General features: G+C 46.5%; 1 protein-coding gene across 1 annotated transcript in view; it reads right to left on the bottom strand.

The window, feature by feature from the left end:
* The window catches only part of LOC311099778 (sister chromatid cohesion protein PDS5 homolog B-like), a 101995-nt gene extending 91722 nt beyond the window's left edge, over window positions 1–10273 (bottom strand). The window contains exon 1 of the mRNA XM_084140523.1: window positions 10197–10273. The gene's annotated coding sequence lies outside the window, so the exon portion shown is untranslated. The remainder of the gene's footprint in view (window positions 1–10196) is intronic.
* Between the last annotated feature and the right edge of the window lie 8007 nt (window positions 10274–18280).

Raw genomic sequence — 18280 nt, 5'->3', positions numbered from 1 at the left:
GAGATTATGTGCAAATAGAGATACTGGGGTGCAAAAGAGCAAAATAAATAACAATATAGGGATGAGGTAGTTGGGTGGGCTAATTTCAGATGGGCTGTGTACAGGTGCAGTGATCGGTAAGGTGCTCTGACAACTGATGCTTAAAGTTATTGAGGGAGATAAGAGTCTCCAGCTTCAGAGATTATGACAGAACTTGGATGCCAATATAGCTACAGTAAAAGGGTGTGGTTTTTAATCTGCTGCAGCGTAATGTGTCCTTTTTGCCAATTTGGCTGTTTGGAAGAGAATCATGCAATAGGATGTTCTACAGAAAGATATGTTGGTAGGACAAGGCTATGCATGTTTTGAGCACATGGAAGTCAGTGATTTGTGTTTACTATAGGTTAACCCAATGAGTACCACCACGACGCCAGCGTGATTTGGACTTCTAACCCCTTTGAAAATATTGTGAGCTAAAGATTTCGTCTATTTCTTCTGCATCCGTTGGTACTAACCATTGGTCTGTCTGATTAACGGGGGCTGAAGTAGAGCGGTATTTGTGAGACATGGGCGGATCTTTTTACAAAAACATCTGTAGAGTCCGAATGGTTGGAACTACAAACAATTAAAAGCCATCTATGAAAGGCTGAGAGTCACAAACACGCAAACGTTTTTTCTCTATGACGCTCACAAGCTACGCAAGGGTCGTTAGAAGGTAAGGGGTTCTTCTACATAGAAGACCAAAGGAAATCCAAGGACATATTATCTATAATGCTGTAGTAAGCGTGCACAGTTGCTGTCACAAACTCAACTCCACACAGTTGTCACTGACTAGTTGGATATTCATTTCCCACTGAGCAAACCATTTCTGTACTTTCAGCATTAACATAAATTCATTTTGATCAGGTTTTTGCTTGGCAGACCTTATTTTTTTGTAATGACATTTGTCAATAAAGCTCATAACTGCAGCTATTTATGTCAAATTGTTTTGTGTTCTACTTGTAGCCCTGGTTGTCCTGAGAAGAAAATGGTCAAACTTAATTGTGAGGATAAATGAACATGCAGATAAATTAAAGTCAGATAAATGAAAAGCCCATTTTTGCTGGCTTCTCGGGTTATGAGGCAATTAAAAAATGTGATGAGACCGAAACGAAAGAGCATTTAGTTGACTAAAATGGCCCACTGTGTTCCTCATTTTGACAATAACTAGACCAAATCATTATTCAAATAGAAGAAATTTGCCTAAGACTTACAGATATTTTAGTCAAAATGACTAAGACTAGAATTAACCTAAAAAAAAGAACTACCACTGTTTTAAAAGCCACACTAACCCTGATATTCTACATATGTGGCTGTGTGCACACTGTATTGCACCGTCAAGCCCTCCACCTCTGTCTTCTTCCCCTCTCCTCCCTTCTCCCCCCCTTCCTTCTTCCCCACTCCTCCCTTCTTCCCCACTCCCTCCTCCCCCTGCCCCCTTCTTCCCCCTCTCCTCACCTCTCCTTCTTCTGCCCCCTCTCCTCCCTCTCCCCCCCTTCTTCCCCTCTCCCTTCTTCCCCACTCCCTTCTTCCCTCCCTCCTCCCCCTGCCCCCTCCTCCCATCTCCTTCTGCTGCCCCCTCTCCTCCTTCTGCCTCCTCTCCTCCCGCCCCCTCTCCCCTCCACTCCTTCTGCCTCCTCTCCTCCCGCCCCCTCTCCCTCTCTCCTCCCACCCCCTCTCCCTCTCTCCTCCCGCCCCCTCTCCTCCCCCTTCCCCTCTCCCTTATCTCCTCCCCCCCCTTCCCTCCCTTCTTCCCCACTCCCTTCTTCTCCCCCTCCTCCTTTCTTCCCCCTCTCCTCCCCTCTCCTTCTTCTGCCCCCTCTCCTCCCCCTTCTTCCCCCTCCCTTCTTCCCCCTTCCCTCCCTTCTTCCCCTCTCCCTTCTTCCCCCTCTCCTCCCCTCTGCTCCCGCCCCCTCTCCTCCCTTCTTCCCCCTTCTTCCCTCTCCCCCTCCCTTCTTCCCCCCCTTCTCTCCCCTCTCTTCTCCCCCCCTCCCATTCCTCCTCCTCCTTCCTCCCCCCCCTCCTCCTTTCCTCTCCCTCCTCCCCCCTCCCTTCCTTCCCTTCTTCCCCCCTCCTCCTTTCCTCTCCCTCCTCCCTTCTTCCTCCCCCTTTCCTCTCCCTCCTCCCCCCTCCCTTCCTTCCCTTCTTCCCCCCTCCTCCTTTCCTCTCCCTCCTCCCTTCTTCCTCCCCCTTCTTCCCCCCTCCTCCTTTCCTCTCCCCTCCCTTCCTTCCCTTCTTCCCCCCTTCTTTCCTCCCCCCCCCCCCCCCCCCCTTCTTCCCCCTCTCCCTTCTGCCCCTCCACCTCTCCTCTTACGAGAGGAGCCAAGGGTCTGAGTAAACAGACATGAACCTCCCTTTAACCTAGACTCCAGATATCAACATTGACTTCACTCACTGGCATCAGTGACTTGCCAAGTTGCCAACTCTCCCTCCTCTTTCCGTCTCTCCCTTTCTTTCCCCCTCTTTCTCTCTAGCATTACAGTTATGCATGAGTGTGTGTGTGTGTGCGTGTGTGCGCAAATCGCAGAATACCGGCTGTATTTCGAAAGTGATATATCTTGAAAACGTGATTGCTGACATGAAAAACATTTTGGGACTACCAACAATGGACAAATAATAACCAACATATAGTTTTGGGGTGGAGTTCTCCTTTAACTGTGACCCTGGAGACATGATAACCATGGTTACTGGGGGGGGGGGGGGGTGTCTGTCTGCAAAAGAAAGAGGGGGGAAGAAATAAAGAAGAAGAAAGGAAGACTGAGAGCGAGAGAGAAAGAGGGGTAGAGGGAGGAGGGAGAGTTGGCAACTTGGCAAGTCACTGATGCCAGTGAGTGAAGTCAATGTGCTTATCTGGAGGGAGCTTCTGGAGGGAAATGTAGCCAGGCATCACGCATTACAAAGAGACAGACTGTTACACTGCTGCAGTCAAGAGGAGAGAGAGGAGAGATAGGCAGAGAGGATCGGTGACTGAAAGAAAGAGTGGGACAAGAGTGCTCTGAAAGGAGAGAGAACTGAAAAGGGGGACTGTCAAGGTTGTGTTCAGCAGGGGTGTAATTCTGTTGCAAAACGTTTTCCTCAATTCCCGACCTGGAAGACAACCAATGTCTTCTAAACGTACATGAGAGATTCTTATGAAAACAGTTTTAAAATGTCTGTAGCACACTGAGTGACAAAACCATGGTGAATCTGCAAAAATCAACTATCATTCTGAGGACTAAGATGTCTAAGTGTCTTATTTTAAATACATATTAGCCAGAATTGTTCACATTTTAGTTTAGTGTAAAAGGTGCAATATGCAGAAATCTCTCCGCCATTTCCTGGTTGCTAAAATTGTAATAGTTTGCCTAATTTCAGTTTATGTGGCCAAAAAAAAAATAAAAATGGATAGTGTAGAGCAGTGTTAGCTAGCCAGCTAGATTACCATGGTGCTACGATATCAGATAGGCGCTAGTCAGGGTTTTCATTAGGAAAATGTGGCGCTGGATATTTGAACGGCAGCATTATAAATTTACCAGACATTTGAGAAATGTATTGGACCCATATGCATTGGGTCCGTAACCTGATTATGGCGTCCACCCACGGTGCTCATAATGACAGAAATCACATTTAGATTATGGCAACTCATCTTAACAGAACATGCAAGTCGAGGATGCAACGATGTGAGATCCCTTCTTACCAAATTCCGATGCCCACATTTACTTATCCTCAGCCAACAAGACGAGTAACGAACAGCAAAATCACTACCCTATGTCAATCTACTATCCCCACATCATAGAAAAGTTAAACTATTCTAAACAGACTCTGGGTCAGTTGTGGGACGATAGATCCTAAACTCATCCAACCAATAGGCCGAGGCTACATAAAGAAAAGGTTTAAAAGCAACGAGTCAGATGCAACAGATCAGAACGTTTAGCTTAAAATGCTGATAAACTATTATTTCTTCCCATTATAAGCACAGCAATGTGCACAAGGCAGTAAGCTACGCGCAAATGTTCTTTCCATAATGCAATTAGCGGGAAATGAGTCCAACGCGAAGGATATACTGTAATATCATGTAGATAGGGGTAAAGTGCAGTTCAGTAACCAGCAAACCTGAATTAAGACTAAGTTCAATTAGGTTCACACTCATTTGCAGTAGGCTAGATCTTTTAGATAATCAATACAATGTCCGAGTGTCAGACTAAGCTGTGGGCGATTACTCAAAGGTTGTTTACAATAGCATTTAGGAAATATTTATGTAATGGATGTAATTTCGACTATAGTCTGCACTATATCTCTAAATATATTAGTCTTGTGTTTAGCTAGCGCAGACGTTAGGAGGGTGGGAACATAGACCATCGCCCAGTTAGGGAGATGACGACCTCTGACCTCTGCAGCTGAAAAGAGAAGGGATAAATGGAGGTGTCTACTTTTTTCTATTTCTACCAATGACCCGCCTCTGGCATTAAACAAAGCCTGTGTGTCCAGGTATGCTGATGATTCAACCATATACGCATCAGCAACCACAGCTATTGAAGTCACTGAAACACTTAAAGAGTTGCAGTCTGTTTTGGAATGGGTGGCCAGTAACAAACTGGTCCTGAACGTCTCTAAAACTAAGAGCATTGTATTTGGTACAAATCATTCCCTAAGTTCTAGACCTCAGCTGAATCTGGTAATGAATGGTGTGGCTGTTGAACAAGTTGAGGAGACCAAATTACTTGGTGTTACCTTAGATTGTAAACGGTCATGGTCAAAATATATAGATTCAATGGTTGTAAAGATGGGGAGAGGTCTGTCTGTAATAAAGAGATGCTCTGGTTTTTTGAACAAAGCAAGTCCTGCAGGCTCTAGTTTGGTCTTATCTTGATTATTGTCCAGTCATATGGTCAAATGCTGCAAAGAACGACCTAGTTAAGCTGCAGCTGGCCCAGAACAGAGCGGCACGTCTTGCTCTTCATGGTAAATCAGAGGACTAATATTAATACTATGCATGTCTCTCTTGGCTAAGAGTCGAGGAAAGACTGACTGTGTCAATTCTTGTTTTTATAAGAAACATTAATGTTGGAAATTCCAAATGGTTTGCATAGTCAACTTACACACAGCATTGACACACACTTACCCCACCAGAGATGCCACCAGGGGTCTTTTCACAGTCTCCAGGTCCAGAACAAATTCAAGGAAACGTACAGTACTATACAGAGCCATGAGTGCATGGAGCTCCTTTTCATCTTACATAGCACAAATTAACAGCAAACCTGGTTTCAAAAAAGAAAGTAAAACCTCACCCCCCATGTGACCCACTTGTGTGTATGTACTGACATGTATTTGTAACTGATAGATACACACTACATGTTAAAGTTTTTAAATGTAAATGATAAAGTATTTTGTCTGTAATGTTTTTTTTCCGCTATGTGTCGGACCTCAGTAAGACTAGCTGTCGCCATTGGCGTCGGCTAATGGGGATCCTAATAAATCAATGTCAAAAACAACGATGAGACAGCCTAAAAGGGAGGAGGTAGGCACTCTGACGGCGTGGTGCCAGGTAAACAACCTCTCCATCAACGTTAGCCTTAACAAAGGAGCTGATTGTGGACTTCAGGAGGAACCAGGCTGGACATGCCGCCGTGGAGACGGTCAATCATTTCAAATTCCTCTGCGTTCACAGCTCAGAGAAGCTGAAATGGTATAACCACACGGGCACCGTAGTGAAGAAGGCATGACAGCCTCAGGATGCTGAAGAAATGTGGCCTGTCCCCGAGGGCACTCAGTGTTCTACAGGAGCACCATCGAGAGCATACTGTCAGGCTGCATCACGGCCTGGTACGACAGCTCCACCGCCGCGGACCCGAAAGGCTCTTCAGAGGATGATACGTGCAGCCGATGCACCATTGGGTGCACACTGCCTGCCCTACAGGACACCTACAACACCAGGTGTTGCAGCAATGCCAGGAAGAGCATCAGGGAACCCAGCCACGCCCTGTTCTCCCCGCTTCAAAATCTCTCTGATGCAGGCAGTACAGGAGCATCATGGCAAAAACGTAAAGACTGGCCAATAGTTTCTACCCTCAGACTGCTGAATAGCCCTTGAATGAGTAGGTGATCAAACTTTTGACTGACAAATGTTCGTTAATTCAGCATTTCTACATGCATGACAGCCATTCCATTCCAGTGTCTGTTGAATTCCAACACAGGCACACCTCATTCTACTGAATTAGGTACTGATTAGGTGATCACCTGAACCAAATCTTATTTAACGAGGAAAAGTATAAAAACCACTGATGTGGACATCACTATCCTCTTGCAATAGGACCAGCTGGATGGCAAAAACAGTGCTAATAGTACCTCAAAAGTAATATTAATCAAAAAATAACTATTGACCATGCCAAAAGAGTTGAAAAGGATTGTTTTGAGTGAGGAAAAGAAGGGTTCAATTCTGGCTTTACTGGCAGAGGGATACAGTGAGCGTCAGGTTGCTTCCATCCTTAAAATTTCAAAGACGGCGGTTCATAAGAACAAGGTCAAGCAGCAGACATTGGGGACAACAAAGCTACAGACCGGCAGAGGGCGAAAACGACTCTCTACTGACCGGGATGACCGCCAACTAATTCGAATGTCACTCAACAACCGTAGGATGACATCAAGTGACCTACAAAAAGAATGGCAAACGGCAGCTGGGGTGAAATGCACAGCGAGGACGGTTCGAAACAGGCTCCTAGGGGCAGGGCTGAAGTCGTGCAAAGCTAGAAAAAAGCCCTTCATCAATGAGAAGCAAAGAAGAGCCAGGCTGAGGTTTGCAAAAGACCATAAGGATTGGACCGTAGAAAGGTCATCTTCTCTAATGAGTCCAATTTTCAGCTTTGCCCAACACCTGGTCGTCTAATGGTTAGACGGCGAACTGGAGAGGCCTACAAGCCACAGTGTCTCGCACCCACTGTGAAATTCGGTGGAGGGTCGGTGATGATCTGGGGGTGCTTCAGCAAGGCTGGAATCGGGCAGATTTGTCTTTGTGAAGGACGCATGAATCAAGCCACGTACAAGGTTGTCCTGGAAGAAAACTTGCTTCCTTTTGCGCTGACATTGTCCCCCAACTCTGAGGATTGGTTTTTCCAGCAGGACAATGCGCCATGCCACACAGCCAGGTCAAACAAGGTGTGGATGGAGGACCACCAGATCAAGACCCTGTCATGGCCAGCCCAATCTCCAGACCTGAACCCCATTGAAAACTTCTGGAATGTGATCAAAAGGAAGATGGATGGTCACAAGCCATCAAACAAAGCTGAGCTGCCTGAATTTTTGCGCCGGGAGTGGCATAAAGTCACCCAACATCAATGTGAAAGACTGGTGGAGAGCATGCCAAGACGCATGAAAGCTGTGATTGAAAATCTGGGTTATTCCACCAAATATTGATTTCTGAACTCTTCCTCAGTTAAAACATTAGTATTGTGTTGTTTAAAATGAACATTAACTTATTTTCTTTGCATTATTCGAGGTCTGACAACACTGCATTTTTGTTATTTTGACCAGTTGTCATTTTCTGCAAATAAATGCTCAAAATGACAATATTTTTATTTGGAATTTGGGAGAAATGTTGTCAGTACTTTATACAATAAAACAAAAATGTTATTTTTACCCAAAACACATACCTATAAATAGTCAAACCAGAGAAACTGATAATTTTGTAGTGGTCTCTTATTTTTTCCCAGAGCTGTATGTATGTGTTATATATATATTACAATAAAGGAACGTTTGAGAAGGAAATTACAATAAAGGAACGTTTGAGAATGCATATTTAATAGACCTATAAGAAAGAGTTCCAAACCTCTCTGCCAATAACAGCTCGTTTTATATATATATATATGGGGGAATAACAACAGGGGGAGAAGCAGCATGACCATTGAGTGAAATAAAAACAAATATTTAAAAAAGTAATATAAATATATAATATAAATAGCATCTATATACATAACTGTGGCAGTGATTAATAAATATTTTTTTAGGTTATGTATATAGCGTATACTATTTATATATATTACATTTTTGATTTCACTCATGCTGCTACTCCCCCTATTATCATACCCCCACATCCCCCTCAGTCTTTACTCTGCCTCCACCCAATGGACATTTATCTATTCATCACTGCCACAGTTATGTATATAGTGCTATTTATATTTATATTGGTTTTTTTATTACCATTTTCATTATTATATTTCACTAGTCCTGCATGTTGGAGCCTAAGATTTTCACTGTACCCTGCAATCATACCTGCAACCCGGCACACTGTGACTATTAAACAATCTGAATCTGAGGAAGAGTCCACGAGTTGTGGTTGGTCAAATTTTCTGTGCTACGCCAAACAGTACCCATCTAATAACGCCCATCAGCCAGCTGGAACAGAGTAATGGTCTGACTAGGCAATATTTTTAATAGCTAGGTGAAGGTGTGCGTTTCTTAAAGGCTCAGTGCAGTCAAAATTGAGATTTTCCTGTGTTATATATATATATATATATAGCCACACTGTGGTTACAATAATAATGTGAAAATGATAATGCCCTTTTAGTATAAGTGCTGTTTGAAAAGACAGCCTCAATTTTTAAGCTTGTTCTGGTCTGCCTGGTGACATCACCAGGCGGTAAATTAGTTAGATGCACTCCAGGATCCTAAGCACAACAATTTTGTAACATATAGTACAAATTGGATTCATACCATATCATACGAATTGCAAAAAAATTGTAACAAAAAACATATACGAAAACAGACATAGTACACAAAAAACAAAGGAACACTTTTGGCTCAGGCGTGCACCACTTTCAAAACTACTGGATGAAATTATAATAAAGGAACGTTTGAGAATGCATCTTTAATAGACCTATAAGAAAGAGTTCCAAACCTATCTGCCAATAACAGCTAGTTTTCAGTTTTCCCCTCCCCACTCAGACCACTCCCAGACAGTCCTAGCTAAATTCTTACTTGAGAAATTGCTTTTTGCTAAGAAGCCATTTTTATTTATATTAGATCATTTTAATGGAAAACAATCACAGTTAGGTACCCAATTGTTACCCAGAAATGATTTTATATTGAGATAAAAACGGCTGCATTAGACATTTAAGATTGACATAAGGTCTCTTTAGCAAAAGCCAATTCAACTATTTGCACATTTTCAAAGGGTTTTTATGACAAGCATGTGGGAGAAACGGAGTGGTTGTGCAATCATGTGCGTTAGCTAAATCAATCCAGCACGAAGTTACAAGACAGAGAGCTGTGTTGTTGACAAAGCAATGCATGGGGGGTGGGCGATAACTAAATATGACAGTATTTTATGTGTTCATAAAAAGGATGGTTGGAAACATTGGTAATGACTTAAATCATTGACACATCTTGCTAGTTCATCAATACGAAAAAAACTGTCTGGAATTATTGGTCCTAAATCAAATCATGCCATTCGACTTTTCCTTTAGCTCGCTAGTTAGCAAACCAGGCTAACGTTACAGTACATTATTCACGTCCCTTATCAAACTTCAGCTACGTACAAAATTGAAAATCTAATATGCTAACTAGTTAACGCCAGCTAATTCACAAAAACCCAATGAGCAGTAGCTAATATTTTCAACATGGACACGAGGTATGCATGAAGTTAGCCATTATTGCAAGCTAGCTAACTAGCATTAGCTAGCTACGTTGTAAATGCAGGCGCTTTCATACGGGTGAATGGCTGTCTGTGCGTATTGTCATGGCACGGTTGTATGTCAAGGCCACTAGTTGACTGAATTGCTCGTTAGTGTACTGTAGTTACCTAACGTTAGCTAGCAATACAAATTACATTGGGTAACACGCAAATCCCCCATTTGTTACTATTAATTTTATTTTGTTGAGAACATTAAATCAACCACGCACAACGTGTACATATATTCGTTGCATAGCCAGCTACAACCCCGTAGCTAGTGTTTAAAAAAAAAAAAGACTGTTAGTTAGCTAAACTTCCCCCATTCTCTATCCCCAGTGTAAGAATAGCGGCAAGGCGGACACCGCTAGCTAGCTAGCTAGCCCGATACACACGGGAAGGGAACGCGGGCAGCTCGGTCGGATTTGGACCACTTTTACTGGACAGATCCGGACAAATGTTGCGCCACCAAAAATCAACACCACGAAATTATCTCCGAATTCCACACGAATAAACGTTTGCTTGTGATAATTCCTACCTTGTTTTTATGAATTGCAATGAATTGTATCCTCTCTCCCGCAGCTCTCTTCCCCCTCCTAGCTTCAAAATGGCGCCAATTTGCTCCGACAGCACCCGTGGGCCAAAAACCATACAAAGGGCCAGAGCGCCATCTATGGCGCCACACCGGGACCGCCACACCGGGACCGAACCGACGGGTTGAATAATATTACTGGATTCACTTCATTAAAGCCGTTTTTTTTTTTTTTTTAGTTGAAAAAATCTGATGGTGCAAGTGCCCTTGTGCCTCCATGGGCATTACGCCTCTTTGGACTGGTGGCTTCAGTTAATTTCCTGCAATTCTACACATTTAGCCATGGGGCAGAGAGAACATTTAGCAATTTTATAACACATTTAATGCAATTCTACTCATGGGGCAGAAGAAACGAAATCTGTTTTACAGCTAATGTCCTGCAATTCTACCAATTTTTCCATAATATAATTATTATAATTTTTTAGCTCTTTTAAACGCCCACAAGAGCGGACATGCACTTTTTTCCAGCTGAAAGACGTTTACCCGTGATGTTGCACAACGATTGAAGTCAAAAAGTCTCCGTTTTAGTCAAAGTATATTTGGTGTTGAAATTGGAAATCCTACGTGGTAACTTCTGATATTTTCCGTGACAATGCCGTGTGTTTCCTCTATGATATGATGTGCTAATACTTTTCATTCTACATTTCTTTTCAGGGATGGGTTTTATTTGCATGTACCACCCACCATTATGGCATTGTTTATTAATCAGAAACACCGGCTAAGTTCTTCCTCTTTGTTAGCAGTTTTGTCATGTTCACAGTTTTCCTGCGATTGGGCTACTTTGAAAACTATGTCGCGGGTGAATATTTATTTGTTGCGGGTTTTTGGGCTATTTCTAAGTTGCACCGCGGCCACCATGGGATTTCTCTTAAAAATATATTTCACAGTGACCTGCTGCTGACTGTGAGGCAGGCTGTTGCTGAGTGAAATCTCCAAAGTAAGCTTTGGCAATATGTACATTGTTACGTCATGCCAATAAAGCAAATTGAATTGAGAGGTGGAGGAGTGTGTGTGTGTGTGTGTGTGTGTGTGAGTGTGTGTGTGTGTGTTGAGAGAGCAGTACTGCTATTGGCTGAGTCACGTGAGCGAGAGAAGCGAGAGAAGCGAGAGCAGCACGCGCGCAGGTTGTGACTTTTTACCAGTTAGTTGTAGGTAGGCTATTTAGATTGTCATTATGGAGACACCTATTTCCAACCATTTTCCATAAAACACATTAATATGTTAGAACTGATTCACATCAATAAATAATGGAGACAAAGCACTGGAAAACGACTGTGGGCGCACTAGAGCGCATTACATACATTCGCTCGGAGGTGGGTTAAACGATTAGTTACCGGAGTGTAACTCCAGTTCTATGAGTGGAGCGGAGCCCCATAGGGGAGCTCTGCTCCTAGTGGTTTACCCTCTGCCCTAAGGCAGCAGCAGCCTGAGACAAAATTATGCACACACCTGCAGCCAATAGGAGCACAGGTGTCCCTATAAGAGGGGATGCCTCCCCTCAATCAGCCTCCCGAGATATTTATCTTCAGCGAGACTAGAGAGGGTCGGCAGGGCCTTAAGTCCTATGGGGCTCCGCTCCACTCATAGAACTGGAGTTACACTCCGGTAACTGGGCGGCAGGTAGCTTAGTGGGTAAGAGCGTTGTGCCAGTAACCGAAAGGTCGCTGGTTCTAATCCCCGAGCCGACTAGGTGAAAAATCTGTCGATGTGCCCTTAAGCAAGGCACTTAACCCTAATTGCTCCTGTAAGTCGCTCTGGATAAGAGCGTCTGCTAAATGACTAAAATGTAAATGTAACTAATCGTTCTATATCGTGGAGCTCCGCCCCATAGGGGAGCTCTGCTCCTAGTGGTTTAAGGTGGAGCGTAGCGCTCCAAAATGTACTCCCTGCCGAGCCTAACACTTCCCATCGAAACGAAAAGGTCAGACCTAGCAATGGCTGCAACCAAGTCCCGCAGTACTGCAACTAAAAACCCCTACGGGCGTCACAATATACCCCGTCATCGGTTAAAGACCCGCCCCACCTAGTCCAATGGCAATGCCAATGACTAGTGGGCAGATCACCAGAATAGAAGCCATACTAATCTGTACTAGCAGATAGATGTGCCTCAATATCCTGTGAAAACACTACCGACCACTAATGGAATGACACCAAGTGTCACTCTACATTGTGAACGCGGTAGACCGCCTCACTCACTCAATGGAATCCCAGAGATTAGTGGGCAGGAACAAAACATGGGTCATACTAAACTGAACAAGCAGATAGATGACCTCACATTCTGTCAATCAACACATGCCTCTACTGTACTGAACCTGTCAGTCAGGAGTCATGCCACAAAATATGTTTTCTTATCCAAAGCGGACCTGATGGAAACCTTGTCCATAGTCCTGCTTTTTCCTCTCCTCCTAGCTCAAGATCTCCCTTCAGCTATGCTGAGTACAGACCGAGCCAAAGAGTTAGAAAACACACCTGTCAAAAACACGTCTTCCTAACCAAAGCGGACCTGATGGAAACCTGTGTCCACAGTCCTGCTTCTCCTCTCTTTCTTGCTCAAGATCTCCCTTCAGCCACGCTGAGTACAGATCGAGCCAGAGAGTTAGAAGACATATCTAAGAGATAGAAACAGATAAATGGAGACGGCGTCGACCAGGATGCTGCTCTACAGATATCCTCTACCCCTGTTCCTCTGAAAAGGGCATTAGAAGCCGCTACTCCACGAGTGGAGTGAGCTCTGATACCCTGAGGCAATTGCCGCCCCGCTGCCTCATAAGCTGTCTCAATGCCTTCACAAAGCCAGTGAGACAACCGCTGTTTTGAAAGTGGTCTACCTAGTGCAGCCGCACCGTGACACACAAACAACTGAGGCGATGACCTAATCGCTGCTGTGCGCTCGACGTAACACGCCAAAGCGCGTACCGGGCACAGGCGATGGAGCTTTTCCTCACTCCTCTCTCTATGAGGAGGAGGAGAAAAAGCCCACAGCTCCACGGTCTGTGACCTATATGAACTCTTAATAACCTTCGGCACAAATGCCGGGTTAGGACGTAACACTGCTCTGCTCAGGTCACCATTGATGGCCCGGCAGTCATGTCTCGTCGAAAGAGCACACAAATCACTGACCCACTTAGCTGTAGTCAAAGCGAGCAACAGTGCTGTCTTCATAGACAGCATCTTGAGGGGTATTTGATTCAATGGCTCGAACGGCGACTTACCTAGCGCTTCGAGTACCAAAGACAAATCCCACTGAGGAAGCGTGACTCTAGGTGTTGGCCTAAGTCGCCGCGTTCCTAATAGGAAGCGTTTCACTAGAGGGTGGCTAAAGACATTGTCTCTGCCAAACCCCTCATGACACGCGTGACGCGAATAGGTCCACCTCGGCTCTCCCGAATTGTTCCCAAATCTGAAGAACAATGTCCGGATGCAGACACCACTCGTCGTCTCGAGGACCCCCTCTTGACATGAGGTCTGCTCCTACGTTCAAGTAGCCCGGAATGTGTGCTGCTCTCAATGAGCGAAGGTGCTCGTGAGCCCACAGCCACAATTCCTCGGCCACCTGATGGAGAGCAGGAGACCTGACTCCTCCCTGGCGATTTATGTGAGCTACTGTGGTCCGGTTGTCTGACCAGACCAGCACATCGCGACCCCGAAGGGTAGACACGAAGTGGGTCAGAACCAGTCGAACCGTTTCCAACTCCAAGAGGTTGATATGACGACCTGATTGAGGCCACACACCTCCTATCGCTTGGGTCTGACATGTCCCTCCCCATCCCGTCAGGGACGCAGCCGTGAATACTGGGATGTGAGAGGACACCTTTCCTATCGGGACTCCGTGCGTGAGAACGCGCGGGTTTCTCCAATAGTTCAGATCTGCACTGAGCGAGAGGGGAACCACCACCAACCGATGACGTTGACGCAATGGGTCTAGTCTTAGTTGGGCGAACCATTGCTGCATCCTGCGCATATGCAGGAGTCCCAGCGGAACCACAGAGTGGGCTGACGACATGAGACCCAAAAGTGACATGATCGACAGCGCCGTCACCGTGTGATTCGGACGACACTTCCTCAGGGCTAGCAACAAGGCTACCCTTCGGGGGTCCGAAATTCGAGCCCTCATCCTCACAGTGTCTAGCTGTATCCCCAGGTAGACAATCTGATGAGTGGGCCAGGGCGCGCTCTTTTTCCAATTCACAGCAAACCCCAGACTTGTGAGATACATCACTGTCTGTGTTGTGTGAGTGATCGCCAGCTCTGCTGACGGGGTGAGAACCAGTAGTTCGTCCAGGTAGGCTAGTAGCCGTATTCCCTGACGACGCAACGGTTCCAATGCCGCCTCCACACACTTGGAAAATGTGCGAGGTGCCAGGGCGTACCCAAATGGCATCCTCGTGTATTCGTACGCCACCCCTTGAAAGGCGAACCGCAGAAACTTTCTGTGACGCGGCTGAACCGGCACATGAAAGTACGCGTCCTTTAGGTCTATGCTCGTACAAAAGTCCCCTCTCTGGACACATTCCAGCAGACGTTTTGTCGTTAGCATTCGGAAGGGCCGTTTGGTTATGCTCTCATTGAGAATGCGTAAGTCCAAAATCGGCCTCACTCCCCCCGTCTTTTTGGGCACTAGGAAATAAGGCGAATATAGCCCTTTGTTCCTTTGCTCCCGGGGAACTACTGTCACCGCCTCCTTCGCCAAAAGTTCCGTAATCTCTGTCATCAGAGCGGCCACTTTGTCTGGCGTTTTCATCACCGTCTCCACCACTCCCCTGAACGGGGGTGGGGTCCGGTGGAATTGGAGAGCATAACCCTTCTGCAACATCTGTTCTAGCCAGCGTGAGAGGGTGCAGCTTCTTCGCCACTGCCAGCAATGCAGAGAAAGCGGCTGAGCACGAAGCTGTGGTGCATCCAGTAGGAAGGACCTGTATTCCTCTATGGCCCTTACCGCCACTGTTCCCCAACATTGAAGTGGTGGAACAGCCCAAGGTGGGCCTCCCGTGAAAGGGAGAGGAACCATCAATGCGTTCTGAGAGAGAAAGAGGAGCAGGGACGTCGGTTAAACTCGTAACCGTCGTATTCCTGCCCTCCTTGAACGCATCGCGGGTCTGAATTGCGCTGACCGAGGTCACAGCCTGCGGCAGGGCACCATCCCCAGCAAGCGATTGCGTCATCTTAGGTGACTGCAATTCGCTATCAGAGCCCTTCACTACAGTACTCCTAGAAGTCTGTAGTATGAGGTCTCTATGAGGTAAAACAAGGCGGCGCCTTGATGCCTTCTTAACTTTCACCTTCTGTGTGTGTTCAACTCTGCACCCCTGGTGGGTTGATTCACACTCAGTGTGGTGAGTACTAGCTCGTTCTGTCAGGGGAGCCGATACGTTGGTTATACCCATAACCCTAGTAATCCGGCCCTCCGTGAACGTAGCATGGGTCTGAATCGCATTAACCGAGACCTTGGTCTGTGCTAGTGCGCCATCCCCAAATAGCGGCTGCGTCCTCATGTCAGAATCTGACAAAGACTGCTGCCTGCTATGTAAAGCACTTCTTATACGTGAAGTGTGATGTGACGACCTGATTGAGGTCTTATGGATACCTACTCTAAGTGCCTGTTCAGCAACGCACCCTCGGTGGGCTGAACGGCTCTTAGAGTGGTAAGGAAGAGAGGGTGAGATTTGAACGCTCTCGGACGTATTATGGAAAAGAGGCTCTATTTTGACAAAGTCAGGTGGAGCCAACTCTTTATTAAACACATCAACAAAGGCATTTACATCAACACCCATCCCTTCAACCGAAGGGTGGGGGGGAACAGTGGGCACGTTCGACACCATCGACGCGTCCTCCATCCACTCCCCCGCGTCCCGTCACGTACGCCTCCGTCACGTACCCCGGTCTACTTTGAGGGGCGGAGGTAGATGGCCTCTGGGACGGAGCGGGGCCGAGTCGTCCTGCCAACGGCAGGTGCTTGGCCAGCTGTTTCTTCTCCTCCTCCAGTTTGGAAAAACGCTCCGTCGCCTCCTTGACTGCGACCCCAAAGAGGCCGTCGTCAGAGAGGGGGGCGTTCAAGAGAGACGTCCTGTCTGCCTCTTTCATGGAAGTCAATGACAACCATAGGTGTCGCTCCCCGACCACCGAAGTGGCCATGGACCTCCCCGCGCAGACTGCGGACGCCTGTGTTAGGTGGAGTATGGCGCCAGAAATTCTGGACGCCTCCTCCACCTCCTCCGGTGCCAGCTCTGTTTTGCCCGTGGTTAAACGGGACAGAGCGGCCGCCAAGAGGGCAATGTTATTAGCTGCTGCTACAGCTTGGGCTCCCAACCCAAAGGACTTCTCTAACAGCGACGCTGTGAGTCGGTCATTCTGGGATGGCAATGTGGCCTTCTTGGAAGAGGGCCAAGGGCTCGAACCCGGTACAAGATACGCCGCCATGGCGCTCTCTAACCTGGGGATTCCCTTGCCCTGGAACCTTCCTTCCACTCTCGTGAATGGGAGGTACGCTTTCACTGGCGAACACGCCGCTAAAGGTGCCTCCCACGAGCCCTCAACGTACCTGGCCAAAGAAGGCATGGCAGGAGCCACTGGCTCTGCCGCCTTCCTCGGCCTGGGATAAGGACCGCCCTCCATCATATCAACCTCCGGTGCGGAGGGAAGAGGGGGCAGCCTTATCTCCAGACGTTGCGCAGCTCTCTCAATAAGACCCGGAAAATCCGCTCTCAGAGAGGCTGCAGCGAAGGACAGGGCTTCTGATCTCTCAGAGCTTGTGTCCCCTTCGCTATAGGGACTACAAGCCCTCTCGCTTTCCAAGGGAAAGGGGGGCTTGAAAATATGAGGGATGGGGTCTGACTGTTCCATCGGAACGCCGGACTCCTCCTCAAAATCCCTATCCTCCCCCGAGTCTGCGCCGTCGGACGACGCCTCTGAAGCAGAGGCTAGTATCGACAGCACGTCCTCAAGGGGGATGTCCTCCCTAAAAAACGCCCAACGCTGCTTCCTTTCCTTTAAAGAAAGGAGGGCGCAGGAGGCGCAATTCGGGGGACTGCAGACGCCTTCCTTGGCATGCTGGGATCCCAAACACACGAAACACAGGTCGTGGTGGTCATCGGCCACCATAGAAGTGCATCTGCACTGAGCTCTGAAAATAGCTTTTGGGGGTGGGAAATCTCCCGGTGTGCTCATTTAGACGACGTTGAAGACTGGAATATCAACGGCGTTTTCGTCCTGAGTCTTCGTGCTTCGTCTCTTCTTGGCTCTTCAGTCTAGTCATCCAGTCGCTGAAGATAAAGGGAGGCTGATTGAGGGGAGGCATCCCCTCTTATAGGGACACCTGTGCTCCTATTGGCTGCAGGGGTGTGCATAATTTTGTCTCAGGCTGTTGCTGCCTTAGGGCAGAGGGTAAACCACTAGGAGCAGAGCTCCCCTATGGGGCGGAGCTCCACGATATAGAACTGCATTCTAATGTTGACTGCATAAAGAAAACGGTATGAAGCAAAGTGTGTTATGCATGCTCAGTTTTTGGTTCTGGGGGGCTGCCCGAGTGGAAATTTGAAATGGAAGGTATGGAACTCCCTCGCGTGGTTCTTTTTATGGGGAAAAGTCTTCAATGAAACAGACATTAGGCTAAATGTGAAGAATTATACATTTGCCTCTGTTGGCCATCAAGTAACCTATTAATGTATATGCCATTGTAGGCTACCATTTGATAAAATAAATATGTTGAAGTGATGATATCACTGGAGTCATTACAAATCAATGTGTGCCACTTGTGTAGCCTACCTGGAGCTGGCAAACCAATTTAATAAATAGCCTAGAACTTCAGTTTATTGCTGTTGTAGCCTTGTGTTATTATGCAATTATTAATGGTCAGGTTTAGTTCATTAAATTGGAAATTATCAAAGCTCTATCGCAATTGCGATCAGTTGTTAGAACTCATTAGATTTACGGTAACAGTAGTCAGGTTAGGCTACAGGTAAAACAAATTCAAAAAAATACACACTGGCTGTTGTTGACAAGCATATTCAGTTCATAAACAGTACCAGTCAAAC

The sequence above is a fragment of the Coregonus lavaretus genome (assembly GCF_964263955.1).
Source record: "Coregonus lavaretus genome assembly, chromosome: 24".
NCBI classification, from domain to species: domain Eukaryota; kingdom Metazoa; phylum Chordata; class Actinopteri; order Salmoniformes; family Salmonidae; genus Coregonus; species Coregonus lavaretus.
Note: the sequence above shows the minus strand (reverse complement) of the source record. Positions and strands in the feature narration are given on the sequence as shown.